An 18,216-nucleotide genomic window follows, 5' to 3' on the forward strand; every position below is an offset into this window, starting at 1 on the left:
ATAACTGTACATGATATTTTATGCTATGGTGCCAATCCTAGATGAACTATGCTTGGCACAGGGCCTGAGGCATATAGTGAGGAAAGTGGTGTTGTATAACCTTTATGCTCCCCTGATCCTTGAGTCTGTTGGGACCAGTTCTGTGCCCTTTATAAAATAGAGCAGCTTCAGGGTTATTCTAAATTATGGCTGCCTAAAAAATTTCCGAAAGGGTTGCAGCCAAAAATTCTAACAGTCTAGCTGATTCTAGTGGCTCCTTTCAGAGCAAATGGTTCTGATTCTGATGTGGGCCAGATCCTTTAGTGCAGTGCAGTCAGGCCCTAAAGTCAGTTTAACTAACCCACATAGGATCACTCTAGTGTAATGACATAGACCGATCATAGTGTTTTTTACACCATTCCTCCTCCCTGCTGCCAGCATAGCAGGAGGAAGGAACACCCTAGGGGACAGAGGCATCCTGGAGAAAAAGAGGTATGGCTGAGATGGGGCTTCACTTTACTGATCTTCAGCTGTGGTTTTGGTCCTGTGCAGATATTGTAGTTTACTATAGGTTAAAGCAACCCCTCTGCCTGTTCTAACATGAGGCACGAGGCTGGCCTGCACAGATCTTCATCAGGACCAGAGGAGTGCACCCCAAGGGATGGCCTGTGTAACACCATCATCTAGAGAGGGGCTGCTCTTGATTTACAGTGGTGTGAAATCAGCATCAGGCCTTCTGCATTCTACTATGTCAAATCTCAAAAACTCCTATGTATGTACTTTCTGATCTTCTTGATTCATGCCTCAAGGCACAAGAGTGTAAGAGAATGGGCAGCATTCTCTTCATTTAGACCCTTAACAATGCATTAAAGTAATTATGAGATGAATTAAATGATCCAAGAATGATTTCAGACTAGAGGTCTCTGGATAATTTATTCATGCTCAGGTTAGTTAGCACTGGACATTCAGCTGTGTTCTGGCAGGTGGCAAGCTGGAGAATAGGTTTTATATCTACTGTAGTGGTCCGCCATTCTGCACAAAGAAACTATTTGTATCCAATGTGCCATTCATTCAGACATTTTAAATAGGTTTTTGTTCTTGTCAGCACTGAAAATGAAAGTAAACATGAGTGCAGTTGTGACAGGGAAGACAGGTACATAGTTTTAAGGAGACAGAATGGACATATGGTTCTTCGATTAAGTCCCCATTTTCATTTAGCATTTACTCTAGTGCTATGGTCTATTTAACTTTGAAAGAGCTGATCTCTGTGCCATTTTCAATGCACACCTTGATCCTGCATCAATCCACATAGAAACCTTTCATCTAGCTAACAAAATTTGGGGATGAGAATAAAAGTGGTTATCTGAAGTACCAAAAGCAACTTGAACATTCATACACATTTCTAAATGTTGCTTAGCAACACAAACTATTCAGCATAAAGATGTGCTGATATGATCCATAACTAAGACCAGTGTCACTCTAAAATATCAGTAATGAAGGGCATCATTTATTTAAAGAGCACCAACCCCCTTTGTGCCTCCCCTGACAAGGATGATCCCTTTGCTCCCTCTGATAAAGCATACTTGCAGCACCTGCAGATGAGGTTCTCCATTCTCACCCAATCCACCATCTCACCCACAAAACACCCTTACTTTTCTGCAGACATCTCCAGCAAAAGCATTTTGGCCATTGACATTTTGCCATGAGGAAGGAGGTACCATGTGTAATCCCACAAGTCACGCAGCTCTGGGACTGCTTCCATACAATTGGAAATCAGAATTCCTGCCACCCTTGAAACAAGCCTGGCATTTTCAGAGCCAACCCACTAAAGGCCTGATCCAACTCTCATTAAAGATGGTGGAAAGACTCCAGTTGACTCTGATGAGAGTTGGATTGGGCCCTTGTGGCCTACAGGAAACTTAAGGAACAATGACGTTGCAATAAAGCATTTTCCTGAAACTTCTATTTGAAATGTGTGATTTCTTAAACCTTTTTTACAAACCCTAAGAACTGGGAGCAACTTCATGTCCCTTTACATTAGGTGAAGTGAGATATGGTACGGTGTGCAATTGGAGATAAACAGGCAAAACAACATGATAACCATTCGAGGAGAGAGAAGTTACAGAAACATCAGATCTTTTAAACATTTCTGCTGTCATTAGTGAGAGGATAATCATCATGCAATTTCTTGCCAGCTGCATTCAAGCTCCTTCATAATCATTATGGGTGAAATTTGCAGCACTGTTGGAACCATGTACATTTATATTGTAGTGATGGGTGAAACTGCTGCTACCAGACCTATGCACCACCTAAGTCCCAGTGAAGCCCCTGAGAGGAACGTCTGCATCAAGGGTAATGTTGTTTGATGGCTTTAATGAGACTGTTAAGTTTCTCTTTTATTGTTTCAACATATAAACAAAACAAATCTGTAAAAGCTGGGGGTTAACATATGCTAGTGATACGTGTGGGGTATGTGCTAGCTTGGTATCGAGGTTTTAGAGTCTAGGTAGGGCTTTAGAATTTTGCATTCTTTTTTGCATTTTTTCCATTAGTTCTACTTCTGCAATCAGAACCCATGGCCCCACAAACATTTTTTTCAGTCAGTTTTCACCACACGTTACAGGGGCGGCTCCAGGCACCAGCGCTCCAAGCGCGTGCTTGGAGCGGCAAGCGGCGGGGGGGGCGGTCTGCGGGCGCTGCGAGGGCGGCAGGCAGGCTGCCCTCAGCAGCGTGCCTGTGGAGGGTCCACTGGTCCCGCGGCTTCAGAGGAGCTCCCGCAGGCACGCCCGCGGGAGGTCCGCCGAAGCCGCAGGACCAGCGGACCCTCCGCAGGCAAACCGCCGGAGGCAGCCTGCCTGCCTGCCGTGCTTGGGGCGGCAAAATCCCTAGAGCCGCCCCTGCATGTTAGCATGGTGGGCTCTCCGCCAGGACCATGCGATTTACTTAAGAATAAATGCAAATTTATAAATGATTTATTGTTTTAAAATAAAAACACACAGTTCCTCAGGGCCCAAAGTCAGTTCTGAACCATATCAATGGGCCAGTAAAATATACTAGCCTAATGATATACTAATGTGGCATCAGTGAGAAAGACCATCTTACAAAGTCCAGCAATGCTGGCTTCATACCTCTCACTGCACGACGGAGAATGATCACAAGCTTTTTCAGAAGGGGGCATTTTGTTTTTATGAATCAAGTTCTCAGCACTTGTGGTGGTGTTGTGAAATTATTTTTGCTGTGAGCAGGACTCCTCTTTGGGGACATAACAAGAGTGATGGAAAATGCTTCCTCTGTGAATCATGACTTAGCACTACTTAAAATGAAATCATTAATAAAGTATCAATGATATATAGAGGTCCCACTTACTTCCAGAAACCATGAACACTTATTGACTGTTAGGTTTTAAAAAAGGATCTTGGCTGTAGCTTACACCACACTGTAGCCCCTCAGAGTTATGAGCACCTTGGGAATGGAGGTTGTTCATAACTCTGAAATGTTCATAACTCTGAACAAAATGTTTTGGTTGTTCTTTCAAAAGTTTAAAACTGAACATTGACTTAATACAGCTTTGAAACTTTAATATGCAGAAGAAAAATACTGCTTTTCCTTTATTTTTTTAGTAGTTTATGTTTAACACTGTATTTGTATACACAGTACTGTACTGTATTTGTGCTTTTGGGCAGGGGGAGGGGGACGAGGAGGGATCTGATTGCATGCTTCCGGTTCCAAATGAGGTGTGTGGTTGACTGGTCAGTTTGTAACTCTGGTGTTCATAACTTTGAGGTTCTACAGTACTCACAATCTTTTGCTCTATAATTTGGATGATTACTATATGGAAGCTGGAGGACTGGTCCAAATGGCTTATGGGACTAGAGTAATGTGATATGGAGACTCACCTTAAGTCACCTGTTCAAATCCAAACAGGTCAGTAGTGGCCAGAGGTGAAAGTAAGCCGGTCAGGTATGGCATGCCAGCAAGAGCTGTACACAGCTGACCATACCGGCAGGGGCTGCTTCCCCAGGGGGGACAATTTAAAAGGTCCCTGGGCTCCTGGCAGCAGCCGGAGCCCCTGTCCCTTTAAATCGCTGACAGAGTCCCACTGCCAGAGCCCTGGGATAGCAGCGATGGCTGGGAGCCCTGGCCTCCTGGCCGCCACTATAGCTACAGCTACCATGGGGCTCTGGCGGTGATTTAAAGGTCCTGGGGCTCCCGGCTGCTGCTACTGCAGCTGGAGCCCCAGACCCTTTAAATGGCCGCCGGAGCCCTGGGGTAGTGGTGGCGATTTAAAGGGCCCAGGGATTTAAAGGCCCCGCCCCTTCCACCTGAGACCCCCGCCCCTTCTGTCCAAGGGGGAACCCCCCACCTGCTCAGGACCCTGGCCCTGCATACCGGTAAGTCTCTTAAGTTATTTTCACCCCTGGTAGTGGCTGAAAAAATCATTTCCACCTACTTGCTGTTCAGTGGCCTGTGTGAAGTGAACTGGTGGTTTTAGTTCAGTTCTTAATAGATCAGTGTGTGCTGGAAAATGTTATTGAAAGAATTAATAGCCCTCTCCTCACTTTTGTTTGCCTGTTCAAGTTATGGTTGGGGCACATGACCAGTGTGGGAAACTTATATTGCTGCTGCCTATACTGGAACACAAAATTAAAGCTAAAACCCCTGATTTTTTCTTCATTTCAGGTTGGAACCATTTCAACTATATACTTTTGCACCCTCCAGTATTTTTGTTTCAGCAAGTTGTCTATTGAGCTACCCAGTAACTTTTTATGCTGTAACTCTGAGCTGCCCATCATTATGAAAGAGAGCCCTCATGTCATACCATTAGTGCTCATTACACATTTTTTTTCTTAACTACCTTTGTTTTTTCATTTACATTTGCATGGTGGAAGGTTGAGAGTTTTCTCTGGACATCATTGCTGATGGGATATTTGCAAGCAAAGAAGCAGTAATGATTATAATGTATGTGGGAAGAAATCAGCTGGTGTCAAGCCGGGTATGAATCAGAAGGCTGAGTTTGAATTCTGGTTTATATAATTCCTATGTTGCAAGTTGGAGGGATAGGAATAAAATTAAAATGTGCTGCATGAATGTAAATTCATTAGACTCTGTTTTTCCATCCATGCTATAACCAAATGTAAATATTGCACCACTCAAATTTATTGGCAACAATGAAAGCCAGTGGGGACAAGGACCAGAGAGATATGCAAAATTTTGCTGGTACGCCAGCAGTCAGCCAACAGCATTAAAAACTTTGTGTTGGCATATGCAACTGTTTTCTCTCCTAAAGAGATCACTGTCTCCATTAGTCAACTGGAACAAAAAATGTTCCTGACAATAATAACGATAGCATACATCAATCAAAGAAAAAAATCCCACTATATGCCAGCCAGCATCTGAACTGAACCAGTGTTCTTGTGAAGCTTAATTAGCTAATGTAACAGCGGTAAAGATTCCCTGGTATACAGACAATAAGGCTGATAGACAGACCCTATCGAAACTGCTACCAAAAGTACAAGAATATTTGGCTGGAAAGCACTGATTATCCATAGGCATGAGGATTCCTCAGATAAGTGTGCCGCACTGCTGTGCTGCCAACTGCTCTTGTGTAAAAGTTTGTTAAAAAAACAAAAATGCAATACACAACTACTTTACATACATGACTTAAAAAAGAAACAAAGAAATCATACAATGAAGTTGCTGAGGAGAAAGACAGGATGCACAGGGAGGGAGGAAGGATTCTTCCTGAATGCTTGTTAACTCCTTAGGCAGCTAATCTTCAGAGGAGGGATGCATCTGAAATTAAATTTGATGAGTAATTCTCAGTCCAGACAGCACCAAAATATCATCTGACGCAGATATCCAGTTTAGACTCCACTTATGTTTAATGGTTGGATAATCATGGAACATAAGTTTAGCTTTAATAACAACTACAGAAGATGCTTTATTAGCAGACTTTGCAGGCTGCAAGGTTGTCATTTGTCATCATAGTGATTTTCTGATTTAAAATATTGCAGCAATTTGTATCTGTTTTTAATTAATGAAATTAGATGAATCTCAGCTCTCTATATTCAGAAAGTCTAAGGCCTTGTCTACACTACATGGGAAATAACATGAATAGCGTAACTCAAATCAACATAGCTTAGATCTACTTACTGCAGATCCACACTACGTGATGTCGACAGGAGACGTTCTCCCATCAACTCTCCCTACTCTTCTCGATCCAGTGGAGTACGCAAGTTGACGGGAGAGTGATCTGCGGTCGATTTAGCGGGTCTTCACTAGAACCACTAAATCAACCACCGATGCATCAGTCGCCGCTCATTGATCTCCCAGTAAGTGTAGACAAATCCTAAGACTCAGGGTGTGCGCTGCTAGAAGCCACATGGGGTTTTATAGGATGAGGAACCAAAAGCACTGTCCTTTGCATACCAGCCAAATCATTGTGTCAGACTGACTGCTTTATTGATGTGTCTTCTGTCCAGGAAATTCATCAGCAAATCCCTTGAATGAAGTGTTGGGGTTATGAGATGGAGTAGCACTAACTACCCCATAACACTTTGCAAAGCTGAAGTCATCTTTGGATTAAAAAATAAGAAGCTTATCAAAGGCAAGATACATTAATATATGCTGGGGAGATACCTTCACAGACCAGTACCTGGAAAGTTAATATACAAAACAAAGAAGAAAAGGTACAGAACAAGTTAAGGTAGGGGGCAAACTGATGGGCTGGATTTTAATGAAATGTGAAGAGTTCTGTAACTTGTAAAACCATCCTATAAATACTCCTAGCTGAAATGTAGAACTTCTGTGGCACACCTTCTGTGTAAAATGAATGTAACAATGCTGCACAAGACTGTTTCCTGGAAACAGGTATCATATCAAAACTCTTCCTGTACTGCATTATTATTGACTTTTAGCAATAAACCCGACTGACATTGGTTATTTGGTCTCATGAATATATTCCATACTGAACTAAAGTGTGGTCAAGCAATTGATTATACAATTCATCAGCACCATCCTCCATACTAGCCTAAATGAGGCTGATACACAGATCCTTTCCACAGGGTGCATTAAGTGCAGAAGGTTTCCTTCATAGTGGCTCTACCTGCCTCCTCCCACCAGCTGCATGTTCTAATGCAGTGCTTATGTGAGGCAGAGAAATTTGAGCTTGCCTTATGCACCCCAGGTGAATTTCTTCTGCAGTGAGTTGAACAACATATGTCACCAGATCTTACACTAGTCAGGAGTGTAAGATCTGACAAAAGGAGACAGTATGTTATGGTCAATAAGACAAGGGAGTGGGTCTCAGGGATCTTGGGCTTCTTCCCAATGATGCCAATGACTTGTGAGGAGATTTTGGAAGAGTCAAAGAGAAGGTCACAGTTTCCACATCTATAAAACAGTGGTAGTGATATTTCCCCCATTTCTAGAACACATTTTAAAGTCTGTGGATGAAATGGACTATATAAGTGCTGAGTACTCTTATCACCATCAGTATAACTCTTGGCTGTTATTATGCATTTGGGTGGGAGAGTTAGAAAGTTATTAAGAACAGCTTAAACATTTATTTTCTTATTAAACCTCCCCCAGTTGTACATCAATACTGCACTGTCACCTTGTGTGTCTTGAATGTCAGCCTACTCAGCACAGGCAAATTGTTAAATTCAACTTCATTTGTAAGAGGGAAAAATTTGCTGACATTTCCAGCTTTTTGCTCTCTTTTAGTAGAGGAAGAACAGTTTATCGGCTGGTGTATCAGGCAGCTTGCTCTGTAGGAAGAACTGATCTGTGGGAAACTCTGCTGTACTATCAACAGCATTTTCTGGCCCCCAAGATTTTGGTAAGTGGTTTTGTAAAAGTAACTGTAAAAATTAATGTGCAATAATATTTCAAAAGTTAATGGTGAGTATTGAGTATTGACTTGTACTGTTGCTTTACAAATATCCTTACCCAAGATCTGAGTAGCAGAAATGGTACTCTGTTGCTTTTGACAATCCAATACAGCTCTAGACTGGCTCCTTGATATAATGGCGAAGTTAGAAAATTTAATTCCTATGACAATACAGCCCACCCTTCAAAATAGCAAATGTTAACCAAGGAATCAACTGGTGTCTGAAAGGGATATTTTGCTCTATGTTCCCTGTGATCACTGTTATGTTCACGGTATACACACAGAGAAATTAGATAAAAACATGAATATTCTTGCGGGAAGGCAGCAATGTAACACTACTTTATCTCTCAGAATTCAGAGCTATAACACACACAAGAACACAAAAACAGAGGAAAAAAACAGGCTGCTCCTTAAGACAGCAAACTATAACTCACTCCACCTTGCTTTAAGATGGCTTTTTCCAGAATTACACTGATCCCATGACAGAGCCCCCTCACCTGCAAGCAGAAGCAGGAAATTCCATTGCTCTTAGAGTGGCAGATTGCATTTCCAGCACAGTCCTCAATACATCACAATCACTACTGCAGTCTGAAGGCTGTAATAGACCCTGTGATGTTGCACTCCATATGATTTTATGAAAATATGCTAATGGATGTGAATATGATGTAACTGGAATATGCTTCATGCAAAAGGTCTCTTGTAAGGTATCACTACAAAGCTTATAATCTACTGAGTGTGGTCATCCTATTTGTATGAATGTATCACTCTTGTATCTGAAACTAGAAATAGGAAATATAACTTTGAGGTCCTATTGTAATTATGCAAAGTATGGGCCATTAATGGTGGTTTGGAATCTTAATGGCTCCCATTAACCAGGACAGTTGACTGTAGATAGCTCTGTTTTATTTGTAAGTCTTCCTGTATATGTGTGTGCTTGGCAAGTGGGTAATGAAGTCTTACAGTGACATGTGATCACGTCACCTGAACTGGAATCCATCTTTAACCTGGTGCTTTTCCATTAAAAAGAAGGGGTGGGAACCCAAAGGGACAAAGGATTCCCGCCTTATGCAAAAGACATATAAGTGAGTGGAACAGAATAAGGGGGCAGCCATCATGAGAAATCCCCTAGCTACCACCTGAGCTAGAACAAGGGCTGTACCAGGGGAAAGGACTGTGCCCAAACTAGGAAGGTGTCCAGTCTGTGAAAGAAACTTTTTGAAACATCTTTGAGGGTGAGATTTTGTCTGTATTCAGTTTTATTACTGCACTAGGCTTAGACTTGCGTGTTTTATTTATTTTGCTTGGTAATTCACTTTGTTCTGTCTGTTACTACTTGGAACCACTTAAATCCTACTTTCTGTATTTAATAAAATCACTTTTTACTTATTAATTAACCCAGAGTAAGTATTAATACCTGGGGGGAGGGACAAACAGCTGTGCATCCCTCTCTATCAGTGTTATACAGGGCAAACAATTTATAAGCTTTATACAGGGTAAAATGGATTTATTTGGGGTTTGGACCCCATTGGGAGTTGGGCATCTGAGTGTTAAAGACGGGAACACTTCTGTAAGTTGCTTTCAGTTAAGTCTGCAGCTTTAGGGCTTGTGGTTCAGATCCTGGGTCTGGGTTGGAGCAGACTGGTGTGTCTGGCTCAACAAGACAGGGTGCTGGAGTCCCAAGCTGCCAGGGCAGGAAAGCAGGGGCAGAAGTAGTCTTGGCACAAAAGTTGGGAGTTCCCAAGGGAGTTTCTGTGATCCAGCCCATCACAGACCCCATGGTTCTTTTGCCCGCTTGACACACCACACACATTTTGCTTGTGGATTTATGTAGCTTTGACTCCTCCCTAACCTGCTCCCAATCCCCCTGCTGATGCAGGGGGAAAAAAAGTGCCCCTCGCCAGTGGTGCATAAGAAGGCTGAGAAATCCCTACACAAGAACTGGTTCTATTGTGAACCAGGCATCCCATGCCCATTGGGAAGGTAGGGAGTTAGCCCATTCGCTCACACGTTCTTATTCATTTTGACTGTCATGGCACCTCCAATCATTTATACAAAAAGTGGAAAAATGCCAGCCATTATTTGGTTAAAAGAAAACTATTTAATCATATGCTTTAAGGTATTTGTATTTAAGAAGGCTTTATGCAGGATGGAGAGACAGATTCCTAATATAGTGAATGATGCCTTCAGAGCATATTATACAGTATCTGTAAGTATTAAATAGTTTTACTTTAGAAATATAAATGTTTCTTCATCTCTGAATTACTCTCTTGAGAGTCATGAGAAAGCAACGTATGCTCAAGGAATGCCAAAAGGAGCTGTACTCTAAAGCAGGACGTCTTCCTAGAAATCCAGTGATTAATGTGTCAGGCTTGTGAGTTTAACACGATAGCAGCAACTCATCAGTTATCAAAAATATACACTACTGTAGTTAAAGAAATTGAAATGACCTAATGTATGTGCTAACCTTCTAGTTCCAAAACTGCTATAGATAGATAGATAGATAGATAGATAGATAGATAGATAGATAGATAGTCTAAATCCTATTTAACTAAGTAGGGTCAATATGGTCAATACTTGGAAGATCTATTAGGAAAACCAAGGGGTTGCCGTAAACTGTGCTGACAATTCAGTAGGTGGCACTATTTCCCCTAATTCAGCACTCATGGTATGGTACTAAGAGATACTGTGTAGTTCAAGGTCCCACTTTTCAGATAAGATTTAAAAGCAAGGACCTGGCCAGTTGTGGGCATTAGAAGATTCCATTGTATTCATTATAAGAGCATCAAAAAACATTGTTATCTCTTGGCTCTGTATAAATTCCAACTTGGGAAACTACATTGCACCTGGCTAATACCTCTAGTTCCAACTGGCAATGGTATTTGTCTTTGTGACAGTTTGGGGGAATACATCTCTGGAAATTATGAATTCCATCTTGCTTTGTGAACCCTATTTATGACTATTACCTTCACTGTGGATTACAGTTTCCCTTTTGTAGCAGAGGCGTGACACCATGTGAGTCAGACGTCAGAGAAGCTGTAACAGAACAGTCAAGGGCCACCAACACTGAACAATTCTTCCCTACTGCAGCAATGGGTTTCCTACTATTGATTTGAATGTTTATCTACAGAGAGGTCGAGAGGGCTGGAGGCTGGAATTTCCCCAGCAGACGTTCACAGGCAACAAAAGAGAGAGACTGTTCTAAAATTGAGCACTTATCTAAGCAAGACAGGCCATTCTACCACAAGAAGCAAGAGGGCTAAGTGAGGGAGGCCGGTGGGGATGCCTAACCTAAGTGTTTATGCATATAAAATCCCTTTACTAAGCCTGAGTTCATTGCTTTACTGCCACATGCTCCTTAAAGGGCGTGACTAGGAAATCAAAGTTCCCACAGACACATGGAACTCTGTGGAGGCTAGGGGTATGGAAATCATGTCTAACCAAATGCATGCTCAAGAGGGCTGTGACACTGGGTATTGGGGCTAGGAGGTCAGCCTGCAGCGTCCTACAACTCAAGAAGGGTGTCATACACAGGGTCCATATCAAGACCTAGGGGGTTTAGATGCATGTCGGTTAGTTGATGGATCCAATCACAACAGACTGGTGCCCATCCAGAAAGTGTCTTCACAACCAGTCCTAAAAAAACATGGTGTAGAGAGATTCTGTGGTGTTAAGCAGCTGCTGTTTTCCATCCCAGAAGCACCTGTAAGTGGTAGGTGCAATGACTCCTACATATCTTTTGTAAATTATTGTATAACTACAACAGCACACACACACACACACACACACACACCTTCTCTTATTATACATGATTCAGACTTCTGCAGTAAATAATTCTTGGTCTCCAGCTAGTTTGTGAATATTCACAGTCTACTTCGTGTTGGTTAGTTTACAGGTTCTTTGTTAGACTACCTATGAAACTAACCACCAACATGAATTTCAAAATTGTATATTTGATTGCAGTATTTCAAATTTTGCAGTTTTGGTTATGCACACCAATCATCCAGCCCAATATGAAATGCAAATTGTGAATCAGACTATCACAATCACATATATCATTCAAAATGCACTTTTGACAAATTCATGCCTTTGAATGCAAGATTCGCTTTTCATTGTGTTTGTGTTAGCAGAGCTTGTGCCCTGGAAAATTTGCCAAAAGGTAACAGGAAAGGCTCATAAACATAGTCAAATCGAATCTTCCTTTCCAATTTTAATAATTATGGGTGGATGTTCTTTCCAATATATACCCACCTCTAATAACATAGTTGTCAAATTTGCCACTCTGGCAGTGTAATGGGGCCTTAGTGTAAAAGAGAATTAAGTCCTTAATTTCCCCCTCCCCTTCTTCAAGGGACTAAAGGCACCATCACCCACCAGAGCATCTAGTGTAGCCAATAATATTAATGCAAACATGCCAACAAGTCATCCCATTTCCTTCATTCCAAACAACTGACAGAGGAGAACAATCAGATACAAGAACATAAATAAGTGAATTGACTAAGCCAAAAGTTATTTATCATTTGTGTGGATCTTCTTGTTCAAGTTAAAGAAAGGTTATACATACGCAGATAATGCACACTGATCTGTGCCATAGGTGTACATAGAAAACAATCTTTTAAATTGAATACTGATCCGTGCATGATAGGTGATCAAGGGAATTGTAGGTGAGTTGTTGCTGTTTTTATTTAATATGAAAACTCGGATTTGGGTCCAGCTGTCAAACGAACAGTATGGTTGTTGGGATTGCTTCTACACCAGGGATCACTTCTACACAGCCGTGAAAGTCAGCTTTTTTGCATCTGCCAGAAGTACACAGAAAAACACATATTAGGAACACATGTTCCATAATTTTCCATGCAAGGGCTGCATGAACTGATGTTGATGATAACAAACTTTTAAGGCCTTTTCAATTTTTTATATTCTTTTGATGAGAGTGGGGTGACTAGACAGTCAGCCTCTTAAACCAGAAAAGTAACGGAGACACCATAAAACAAAAATAGCAAAAGCAAAACGGGGTACTGAGTACTTAGCAATGGTTTATCACTGCAGCTTTTAGGTGCAGTCTTATGGCCTCAGGCTTTAGTGAAGCATGGATTTAACGTTGGCAAATGGTCTTGATGGTAATGATATTTTGGTAGGAGGGGCCCATGATTAAGAGAGCTTCAATGCATCTCACCAAGTGAAGGGTCCACAAAAGAGAAATTCCCATCCCATGTAATACCTACACCAGACAACCGAGAGCAAGACATAGGATTGGTCTTCGGGGGGGCAATGGGGGGACGGACTCATCTCCCCCTTACTCCCATACTCCTGCCCCTCTCTGAGAAGAGTAGTTGACTTAACTTTTAACCACCTCACCCCTACACTAGGAGAAGGGATCCACTTCTAATGGCTCCTTCACTCCTTTATCTATGCATTGGAAAGGACAGGGCTTGCTTTCCTGGCCCCCTCCTCAGGAATTTAAGCAAAACAGAACAAAACAAAAACTCCTTTGCTGCTTTCAAGTACCGGAAAGAAAAGAGCCATCTTAGGCCTGGATTCAGGAAAGCACTTAAGTACCTGCATAAAATCTATCTTGTTCACCAGTGTACTTCCGGCATGTGTTTAACTTTAAGCACATGCTTGTCTCATTGACTTTGAAGTTAAACATGTGCTTGAGCACTTTGCTGAATCAGGGTTTAGGGTCTACTAAGTACCAGAAAGTTGGAATAAATCAGAATCTTTTCCAGACAAGTTGTTTTTACTCTGCTTGAAAACAATTATTATTAGTTATTATTTAACATTTGCATCTAGCTTAAGTGGTGTGCTGGCAGGCCTCAGAGAGCCTGTAAGGCCACTACAGAACGGAGCTGCAAGATTTAAAAATGGGGAAGATAGCTACCTCCTCCAAACACTAGAGAAGCAAAATGGCATTGGGGAAGGAAAGGAAATCCATCCACAAAGTTCACCATGAGGGGAGAGAAACTGTCTCCCTTCTCAAATGCCATTGACAACACAACAAATAGTAAATGCCACCAACAAACTATGATCAACAAGAGGATTTAACCCTTTGCTGCCTAGCAAAACTTCTTGAAAAATACAGTGAACAAACATGCACGTGAATTAAAATGTATGTTCATGCCAATACTTCTTCACTGGTATAGGTAGAGGGTGAAGAAAAGCACCAAGTTATTTTGAACTCAGAAATATGGCCAGATCCTATGCTGGTGTAAATCAGTACAGTTCCAGTGGCTTCCATGGAAATAACTTGATATACACCAGCTGAGATTCTGGCTCAGCGTCACCTGCCTTTCTTCAGTTATTACATTGCCTCCAAAGCACAAAGAGTCAGAAGAGACTGAAGGGATTAGCACGTACTATATTGGATGTCAATTTGAAATGACATTCCAGGCTTGCTTGCTGGACTAGAAAGAATTAGAATGTGACTTGGCTGCCCAAGAAGTTAAGGGCTAAAAACATCGCTGGTGTAACTCCATTGAAGTCCATGGAGTGATACAATGATGACTTTGGCCCACTGTGGCTATATTTCTTTAATTAAGGTCTCCTTAAGGTTAACAGACACTATATCCAATTGCAGTAGTTTTCAGATATCTCCAGTATTACTTCATTGTTTTTATTTTGATTGTCTGGAGTTCCAATGAAGTTGGGCCAACCTGCAAACCTAGCAACATTTGATTTAGTATGTGACAGCTTACTTTCCTCGAGCCAGCCCTGAATCCAGACCATCAGTTTTAACACCTCTTTACTATTAATGAAACATATGATATTTATGTTGCTACCCCATCACTTAGAAAACAATATTTCACATAAAAATTAATGGTGCCCAAAATCTCATAATTAGAATCTTCTACTACTTCTTAATACATTCCATTGTCTGCTGATGCAAGCATCTTCAGGTCAAATACAGCTCAGAAAACAGCTAATTATGTCCATTCCCATGAGTAAGAAAATCTTTAAATTTAATTAAAGGGCCTTAACTCTACTCCTGCACATTAGGGTCTTGTTCCCACTGGATTTTCTATTATGTGACTTAAAGTGACAGGTTGAGCATTAATATTAACAGTAGCTCTCATCTGTGGCTTTGTTTTTCACTCAGCTTTAGTTGAAGGATATTTTGATCAAGCAAATTTATTTCTTGCTATCACATCTCCCTAATCACTTGCATAAATATAAACCAATAAGCAATAGGAGCCTGCCAGCTTTAAAGTTGGTTACTTTCTGCAACTCGGATCAATATATTTCACACTCCAGATAGCCTAGTCTCATTCACAATATTTTGGTTGACATATTAATAATTGGAATAGGGCCAAAAATCCCAGGAAAATATTAAAAGAGGGAAGAGTGCTAAGCACAAACTGCTGAGCTTTAGCTGATTTGAGGACAGATTGTGCACTGAGTTATATGTAGGGTGACCAGATAGCAAGTGTGAAAAATCAGGACAGGAGGTGGGGGGCTAGGTGCCTATATAAGATAAAGCCTCAAATATCAGGACTGTCCCTAGAAAATCAGGACATCTGGTCATGCTAGTTATACAGATTACCCAGAATACATTTTCTGTTGCTCCAACTAATTAAAAAAAAAAAACTAGGAAGGAAAAAGCTGTCTAAGCGTCTAATATCTACCAGAAAACTGGAGTAAAGTAGGATCATATCAGTAAGAATATAGGCCCACTTTAGTGCTGGATCAACTATGGTTTTAAATTGAGATTGGATCTTGATATGACTGACAGGCCCAAAACATATACCCCGCCCCCAAAAAATAATGAGAAAGAGAGATTGTTTGTGTTAAACTTGTAGTGACCCTGAAAATACCAATGTTATTTTATTTAAGGTTTAAGCTAGACAACAGAGATAAAGAAAACATGGTTAATTGGACACCGTGTATAATAAATAATTAGTTTAAAAGACTTAGTCTGGTAGCTAGGGAAAAATATAGTAAAATAAAATAAGTAGGAAACTTTGAGAAGAAAGGGGCCCAGCCATTAATCTTGTCTTAACCAAGCCAGGGGATAGGATTCAGTCCTGAAACTCCCTCAATTAGCTTTGGCAAACATCCAATAATTGGCAGACATCACCCATTTGTTATAGTGTATAAAAACCCCAAGGTTTTCTAGGGGTTCTTTGTCAGAACTTTGTTTACCCCTCTGGAGTCACGCTATGATGGCACAGGTATCTCCCTGGCCTGATCCTGTTGTAAGTGTGTTGGCCAATGCTTATAACGATGTTGTTACTAGGCTATAGAGTACAGGTGTGTATATGCTTATGTTTGTATTTTGGATGTACCCAACACCATGTGGCCTTTGGACTAAAAGAAATGCTTGTGTGGAAAATAAATCCTGGTAAACAATCAACTTATTAGGAAAATAATTTCCAACACTGTCAAGACAAGTTATTTTTATTCTGTTTGCAGTCATTTATTAATTAGTATCATTTAAAATGCATATATAACAGAGGTGGATGCTGCTTTAGAGAGAGCTGTTGTATAGGTATATAGAAAAATCTGGATATAGGTATGAAAGAATGAATATCTGAAAATAATTCTATTTAGGTTTTCTGTATAGCACTTATGACCATGGTACAGTAACTCCTCACTTAACGTTGTAGTTATGTTCCTGAAAAATGCAACTTTAAGTGAAATGATGTTAAACAAATCCAATTTTCCCATAAGATTTAATGTAAATACAGGGGGTTAGGTTCCAAGGAAATTTTTTTGGGGCAGACAAAAGGCATTATATACTGTACAGTACTGTCCTGTGGTTGGGAAGTGCCCCTGGCTTACCCCACACAGGCACAGCCCGCTGCAGGCAAGGACACTAGGAAGCACCTTGGCGGCAGCAGTGGCAGCTTCCCCAGAGAAGAACAGGCACTGACTTTGCCAGGGGATGCTCCAGGCCTGCCTCTTCCTGTCCCCGCTCCACTCCAGGCCCACCTCTTCCCACCCCCATTCCTCTCCGGAGCAGCCACATCCCTGCTCCTCACTGCCCCCCAAAGTTCAGCTTTGCACTTTCTGGCAGGGAGGGGGAGGAGCGAAGACGCAGCACTTCCCTGCTCCTCCCCCTCCCTCCCAGCCAAACAGCTGTTTGGCAGTGGGGGTAGCGCTGGGAGGGAGGGGGAGGAGGCAGAGAAGAGGAACTTGTGCAATGCTCCCTTGTAAAGTTGCTGCTCTTCCACAGAATCTTACAAGCCGTGGACAGAGCAGGCAGCCAAATGATGTTATAATAGAGCATTGCACAACTTTAAACAAGCATGTTCCCTAACTGAGCAGCGATGTAACTTTGAAACCACGTTAAGTGGGAGGATGTTAAGTAAGGAGTTACTGTATCTATATTAAGAAGTGTAAAAAGAGGGATTTCCATGACAGTCACTGCAATGATTTCAAAGAGGCTGCCCTAGAGTAACAGAGAACTTCACCCAGTGCCACATGTATAAAATTTCTTCCTTCTAGGGCAGTTGGCAGTAAAGCTTGCCATAAGTCCTTTTACACTATTCAGAATCAACAACTAGCCTTTTATAGTTGATAGTGCTAGTAAAAAGGTATCCAATTCATGTATCTCCCACTAATAAACTATACCTGGATTAAGGAAGATACCTTAAAAGTAGAGCTAATTGAAATTTTTCCTCCAAAAACACTCTCTCAACATGAACATTTTCAAGGTAAATTTGTTTTGTCAGACATTTTCCAGTAAATATATACCCCACCTCCCCCAAAAAAGAAATAAATGTTTACTTCTTTTTGAAATTTCTCACAGAGAATACCATTTTCTGACCAGATGTACTTAAAAGAAAGCCCTGAAATTACAAAGTGAATCCTGCCAGTCACTGATGTTAACCAGTTCTAGAGTCAAGGCAATATGCTTTGAAGGAAAGTTCAGTTTCACTTTCTAGTTCCTGAAACAGTCACCTGTTCCTTGTGTCTGTGCTATACCTGGGCCTATTCCTACAGGGTGCTGAGCAACTGCTGCGAGATGAGTGTTTTCCAATCCACAGTGATGCTCAGCATCTACTCTGATAGTTGTTTACTTTCAAGCAGGTTGGTCTAGTGCAGTGGTTCTCAACCCATGGCTCAATCAGCATGCAGCTGCGGCCCATGTGACATCCTCTGGGCCATAGGGGTAGTAGATATATTGTGTGGTTGTGTCCCACATAATACATAGAGAGCTGCATATGCAAGCCACAATGGTAAATAGGTTGAGAACCACTGGTCTAGTGACAGGTCATCTTTCTTTTACCATCACTATTTGAAGATTACTAAAAGATTTTGATATAAACACAGCTAATAGGTGGCCAGGGACAAACAGTGAAAATATATAATCACTGAAGTACTGACTCTCCTGAAAATGGTATTTGTTG

General features: G+C 41.3%; 2 long non-coding RNA genes across 4 annotated transcripts in view; one reads left to right on the forward strand and one right to left on the reverse strand.

The window, feature by feature from the left end:
• Nucleotides 1–2,249: 2,249 nt before the first annotated feature.
• On the forward strand, nucleotides 2,250–11,198 carry LOC120372890. 2 transcript variants are annotated; one of them, XR_005585245.1, is made up of 5 exons: nucleotides 2,250–2,331; nucleotides 4,660–4,972; nucleotides 6,462–6,685; nucleotides 7,705–7,819; nucleotides 10,852–11,198. It is a non-coding gene; the product is annotated as an uncharacterized LOC120372890 (long non-coding RNA). The 2 variants fall into 2 exon arrangements; XR_005585246.1 differs by having other exon boundaries at nucleotides 2,261–2,331; nucleotides 4,869–4,972.
• Nucleotides 11,199–12,356: 1,158 nt separating this feature from the next.
• The window catches only part of LOC120372889, a 242,721-nt gene continuing 236,861 nt past the window's right edge, over nucleotides 12,357–18,216 (reverse strand). For both annotated transcript variants that reach the window (XR_005585244.1, XR_005585243.1), the window contains one exon: nucleotides 12,357–12,666. This is a non-coding gene — a long non-coding RNA (uncharacterized LOC120372889). The remainder of the gene's footprint in view (nucleotides 12,667–18,216) is intronic.

This window comes from Mauremys reevesii, linkage group 10 (genome assembly GCF_016161935.1).
Source record: "Mauremys reevesii isolate NIE-2019 linkage group 10, ASM1616193v1, whole genome shotgun sequence".
NCBI lineage: Eukaryota > Metazoa > Chordata > Testudines > Geoemydidae > Mauremys > Mauremys reevesii.